Genomic DNA, 6550 nt, shown 5'->3' on the forward strand with positions numbered 1-6550 from the left:
TTAGCATCTGGTGTTGTATTGCTGAGGTTGTCTAATACGAATATCTGGTTATTAATAATGCAAATCAGAGGAGAGTATTGAGGGAACACTGATTTCTGTTGAGGGAAGATCTTTCAGACCTAATGTGATAATCATATTCTCATGACTCATTTTCTGATGCTGAGTAATAAATGCTGGTACAACTAATGATGATGGCATTGTGGGCAGTATGTGAGAGATGCGTTTGTTCAGTTGAGCAAGTGGATTCTTCAGCTGTGGGCCTGGCTGCTGATGGTACTGCTGATGTGCTGGAGCACTGCTGAAAATCGGTGATTGTTGACAGGCAGTTTTTTCTGTGTGGTATCGATACTATTTGTTGTTCAGAAGAGCAGTAACAAATTACTGTGGATGATTGAAAGAAAATCTTCGGGAGCTGAAGATGTCGGGATAGAGTTGTCTGATTGGTGTTGGTGATAATATAATGCTGTTGATAGTTTCATTCTTCTGAAGAAATTGTGTTGAACTAACAGAATGTTGCTCTTTAAGCAAGGCAGTTTAGTTTTTTGCTGTGTGCCATGTAAGCTTTTCCTTATGTGTCTGAAAACTTCTGTAACTTTTATCTTCAAACCCTGATTCAGCTAGTAAATTTGCAGTGGCAGCAGTCGCTGCAGTTTTTGGGTTGGATAATATGTTGTCTTACTCAGCAAGAACAATTTTAGTTTTTATTTGATAACATCTAAGTTTTTCACAAAGCATTTGCTCAGTTGTAATGAACTTCCCTGTTAAGTTGATTGCTGATGAACTCCATGTGCAGTTGTACCCTTAATTTTTTTTCTTGCCTGTAGGGCCTGAAGCCTATGGATAGGTGTATGCCCTAGGGATGTTGGAGGGGGTGAGGAGGAGAAAGCTGGTAATTAAATACCCTTAAGGTGGGAGAAGAGGCATACTGTGCTTGATGCAACGCTTCACTTCTATAGCACTGTGAACTTAGATAGTTCTTAATGGTTGTGTTTCTATCAGAGGCTTTGTTCTAGTTATGGTAGTTGCTGGGTGGTAAGCTGGAAAAAACTACTTAAATCCTGCTGTGAGGATAAAAGCTTCAATATAGCTTTCTGCTCAGATGAAATATAATAATTAAACACAATGATGGAGTTGAAATCATGTAACTTTGCAGTGAGCAAAAAGACTTTCCTGATAACCTAAAATTAAGATGGCTACTGTGGTCAGCTTTCTGGAGTGAAGACCTGTGTGCATAGGTGTGTTTCTTTATCTCTGAACCTAATCTTCTGTTGTTTTAGCATGCTCCATATAAAAGCAGGCCTGGATTCTGCAGTGATAATTAGCTGTGACTAGCTGGAGACCTGGTAGTGCCTATATATATTAACACTACAGAGGGTGTTTTTCAGGGATTCTTAAACATCCAAAGGGAGCTTGTCATAAGACGTTAAACTGGTTAGCTGGTAATAATTAAAACATATCCATTTTATTTTACAAGTTATCACCACTGAAAACTACTAACTATTTAGAGAGACTGTATTTGAAAAAAAGAAATGACAGTCCATCCTGTACCTTGGACATTCTCTATCCTAGCAGACTTCTGTCATCTTCTTGTGGTGGGTTGACCCTGGCTGGACACCAGGTGCCCATCAAAGCTGCTCTATCACTCCCCTTCCTCAGCTGGACAGGGGAGAGAAAATGTAACGAAAGGCTCGTGGGTCGAGATAAGGACGGGGAGATCACTCACCATTACCATCACAGGCAAAACAGCCTTGACTTGGGGAAATTAGTTTAATTTATTACCAACCAAAATCAGAGTGGGATAATGAGAAATAACACCAAATCTTAAAAACACCTTCCCCCCACCCCTCCCTTCTTCCCGGGCTCAACTTCATTCTCTATTTTTTTTTCTCTACCTCCTCCCCGCAAGTGGTGCAGGGGGACAGGAATGGGGGTTGTGGTCAGTTCATCACACGCTGTTTCTGCTGCTCCTTCCTCCTCAGGGGGACAACTCCTCGCGCTCTTCCCCTGCTCCAGCGTGGGGTCCCTCCCATGGGATACAGTCCTCCACAAACTTCTCCAGCGTGGGTCCTTCCCATGGGCTGCAGTTCTTCACGAACTGCTCCAGCATGGGTCCTTCCCACGGGGTGCAGTCCTTCAGGAACAGGCTGCTCCAGCGTGGGTCCCCCGCGGGGTCACAAGTCCTGCCAGAAAACCTGCTCCAGCTTGGGCTCCTCTCTCCACGGGGCCACAGGTCCTGCCAGGAGCCTGCTCCAGCGCAGGCTCTCTGTGGGGTCACAGCCTCTTTCGGGCATCCCCGTGCTCCAGCGTGGGCTCCTCCAGGGGCTGCAGGTGGATTATCTGCTCCACCACGGACCACTGTGTGCTACAGGGCACAGCCTGCCTCACCGTGGTCTTCACCAGGGGCGGCCGGGGAACCTCTGCTCCGGCACCTGGAGCACCTCCTCCCCTCCTTCTTCCCTGACCTTGGTGTCTGCAGGGCTGTTTCTCTCACACATTCTCACTCCTCTCTTCTACGGCTGCAACTGCGCAGTTGGTTTTCCCCCTTCTTAAATATGTTCTCACAGAGGTGCTACCACCGTCGCTGATGGGCTCGGCCTTGGCCATCGGCGGCTCCGTCTTGGAGCCGGCTGGCGTTGGCTCTATCAGACATCGGGGAAGCTTCTAGCAGTTTCTCACAGAAGCCACCCCTGCAGTCCCTCCGCTACCAAAACCTTGCCGTGCAAACCCAGTACGCTTCTCCTTTAAATAAGAGTGTGCTGAGAAGTCCCTAGGGGAACATTGGTTTTGAACTGTGGAATATGTGTGTATTATATAGAAGTGATTTATAAAGGGTATGAAACAGTGGCCTGTGAAGTGTTTTTAAATGCACTGACACATGTGCACTCGTTGCACAGTCATCCAAATCACAGTATTTGCTTCCCTTAGGTAACAGTTTTTATGTAGTAGAATTACTGCCTCTGTTTCTTAAGATACTGTCTTTATGCAATTTAAAGTGTAGTATTAGGAGTTTGCCAGAGACCAAGCCTTGTCTGACTGGGCAAATAACGTAAGCAAACCTTTGCTGTTCTCTTTTTTTCCATTTAAGCTTACCTCTTGGAGGCTGTAGAAGGTGAAGAAGGGCATTTGACCAGATATCAATGTGATATAAATACTAACTGTTCAGAATCCTTCACAAGATGGCCCCAGAATAGCTCACTTCAGTACTGTTTGTGTCGGTTGTTCTAGGTACTGGCTTCCTGGGTTCACCATGGTGACTGCTGCCTGACGTAGCAATTGAGAGTTGTTAGTTTTCCACTAAATATATGTGGGTAAGATAATAAAGAATGCTGGTCTTGAAATCAGGGTACAAGTAAAAACTTTGAAAGCTAAGATACTTAAAGTGAGCCTGTTTAGAAACATACCAAATGTTAACCTAGAGAAGTAGCAAGTACTTTTAGTGTGCTTTTTTGTAATATATCAACAAAAAGTATTATTCTGTCTTAAAGCTGAAGAATACTTAATCAACAAAATAAAGAATTGACTGTTAACTGGCATAAAATATTGATATTTGCTAACCCATGTACTTGAAAACCCTTGTGATCTCAGTGTGTTCTGCTAGCTGCTGCTTAAGGAAGTGAGATGTACATAAGGATGAATGGTGTGACAAGAATTGATGACCTGTAATGGTGTAAAATGTTCAGAATGTGACCTGTGTCTATTGATCAATATGTCATCTTTGGTGTATCTCTGGCTGAAGAAGTAGTATGTGAGCACCTCAGCACTTCTCTTGATGTCAGGCCTTGTAGTTTACTCGTACGGTAGACAGTCAGATGTCTTAAGGAAATAACAGACCTAATTCGCTAAATTCGGCACAGTAATCTGTGAAAGTAAATCTCTAAAACTAAATATGAAAGACTTTTTTATAACGGCTTCTGGTGTCATCGAGATACCTGAACAAAATTCATTTCAGAGGACATCTTTGTCTAATTTATTGGTGGTAGGTGTTTGTTTCCTTCATGAACAATTAGGGTTTTTTAAATCAGCAATAATTTTTTTTAAAAACTAGTCAAAATTCTGATTGCAGTAAATTGGGAGATTAACTTGCAGGGCTGTAACTCTGCGAACAGTGTTTCGTGTAGATAATTAAGAGTGAAGCAACCAGATGTACAGATCCTTGCCAGGACCTTGTGCTAGGTTAGTGTTCGTTCCACTTTGGAGACCTGTTTTGGTGGAGAAAGAAGCAAAAAAAATAACTTTGTTCTCCCTCTAAAGTACATGACTTTGTATCTTTTTAGGTCTTCAACCTGGCATCTTGTGGGATGAGGTGAGAGTGGGTGCCAGTACAAACGAAGGCTTGGGAAATGTGTGGCTGGAGAGTGGTGAAGGGCCTGTGACCACCACCCTTCTTGGTCACAGCTGTTAGCCTGCACTTTAGTTGTAACTTAACTTGTACCTGAGTGGTAAAGTTGTATAATATATCCCTACAGAGAATAAAAATCAGTATTATGTATTCTTGATTACCAGTTTTCTCATCATCCTTCAATATATCTAGTTTATATATCTGTTAGACTAATTTTTGACCATCAGTTTTTTTGCTGTCCACAAATACATGCTTTAAGGATGGGATGTGTACTTCATTGTCTCTTAATGAATCACCAAAAGCTGTTAACCTTGTAAAGAGCTCTTAACTGAAATAACTTCCATTTCAAGTTGTAATCTCCCACTTGCCAGGAGGTTGTGAAATGAGGTGATTGTTACAGGCAAGAGCTGTATTCAAATGAGTGTAAGAGAAATGGCATTAAGTATGTACTTGTTGCTATTCGATGCTCATTAGATAGCTGTGTGAGACTTGATGTATGGTACAGTGTGCTCAAGACCGCTGGAGTGACTAATTCATGGCCATGGATATCAATACAGTGGTATATTCAGATTTGTTTATTTTTTGCTTATATATGGGCACAAAGTGCTGCATTAAGTTATGATGCATACTATTTGTTTCACCTTTCTTGTGTTTTGCAGGTCTCTGTTTGAACTATATATTAGCTTTAAAAAGTATTCCTGTCACATGCATATTAATGTGGTAGTAAGTGAATGCACCTGCCCTGAGCTATTCAGTGAGAGGAAACTGTACACCTCAGTGGAGTAAGTTAAGGCATAGAATCTAGATCTGTAGCTGCAGTGTGGCGTAAGTGATCCGAGAGGATTTAGTTATTTCTTTGGGCTCTAAGCTTTGAGAAGAGACAGTACTAGATGGTCAGAGTACATTGAATGGGGTAGGGTGTGAAGTCAGCCAATACAGAGACTAAATGCACTGGTAAGAGTAGAAGGAAAACTAGACAGACCTCCACAGGTCTAGTTTCCAGACATTAGACTAAAGTGATCAGAGTCCCTTCACTTTACTTAAGGGAAGTCTAAATAACATCTTGATTATATGTTCTAGGTAATTGCGCAGTGTGGGCGTTCAGACACAAAGAAGACGTGGAATTAGAAAGCACTTCAGAGTGACCAAAAAGGCATAATGTTAAGTGGCTGGAAATCTTAATTAAACAAATGAAACAGGATGTTTTGCAATAGGGAATGTGATTAATAAATTGCTTTCTGATGAATTGGTAAGTCTCTAAAAAGAGATTTATTTTTTTTTAAATGATTTTGTTTGGGTCCTAGAGAAAGTTAATGAGTTAATGGTTTTTGTGTTTTGAGTAGAATAGAGACGATGAACTGAATTACCATGCTGCGGTTTTTTTTTTCTCCTGGCCTTGGAGGAAGGTTTAAGAGGAGGATTTAAAGGCAGCTCATTGGTCATTGTGGGGGAGGAGTACTGACCTCAACCTGCTTAAACACACTGCAGCTCTGTGTTAAGACGACTGTGTCATACTACACTGCTTCAGCTGGTTATCTGCCTTATAGTCCTGATATATTTTAGGTTTTAGTCTATGTTTAGTCTTACCTGAAACATTTGGTCATAGCTGAAAGTAAATTGAGGTTGATGGGTTGGATAGCTTGGGAGCTGAAAGAATCTGTTTTGTTAAGTGTCACATTCACAAGCTCAGTGTTGAACTGATTGTCAGGTTTGGACTCCTAAAGGCGGCTTTTTTTCTTGCTGGCACTTCTGCCGAGAGAAGGATACTTTTTGTGCTTCCTTCTGCAGTTTAAAGCACAATGTCTGGGATTATGCAAGTATCACTTATTTGAAGAATTCACTTGTGTTGCAAGGGTTAATGATGGCATATTTTGGTTTTTTGCAGGCGAACTGCATGGTGTAAGATATATAGGATCTTATAGTTTGACCCCCCTAGTATCCCTTCTGGTTTTGAACTTCCTGACATTATAATGCCATAGTATGTGCTTTCAGATGTATTTGGTTTCAATAAGGCATCCTCAATTTCCTGATTTAAGACGAATTTTTGAGCATATTGTGCGTAGTGTACTGAGTATACTGTAGAGCGTATTCGGAGTACGTGAAGGCTGACAGTCTGCAGCCCTGTTTGTACTTAGATTTTGTTTACTTGGAGAGAGGAGAAGGTGTTACTAAAAAGAAAAAAATACTCATAGAGGTTGCCTTCTAATAATT

Source organism: Gavia stellata, chromosome Z (genome assembly GCF_030936135.1).
Source record: "Gavia stellata isolate bGavSte3 chromosome Z, bGavSte3.hap2, whole genome shotgun sequence".
Taxonomy (NCBI): domain Eukaryota; kingdom Metazoa; phylum Chordata; class Aves; order Gaviiformes; family Gaviidae; genus Gavia; species Gavia stellata.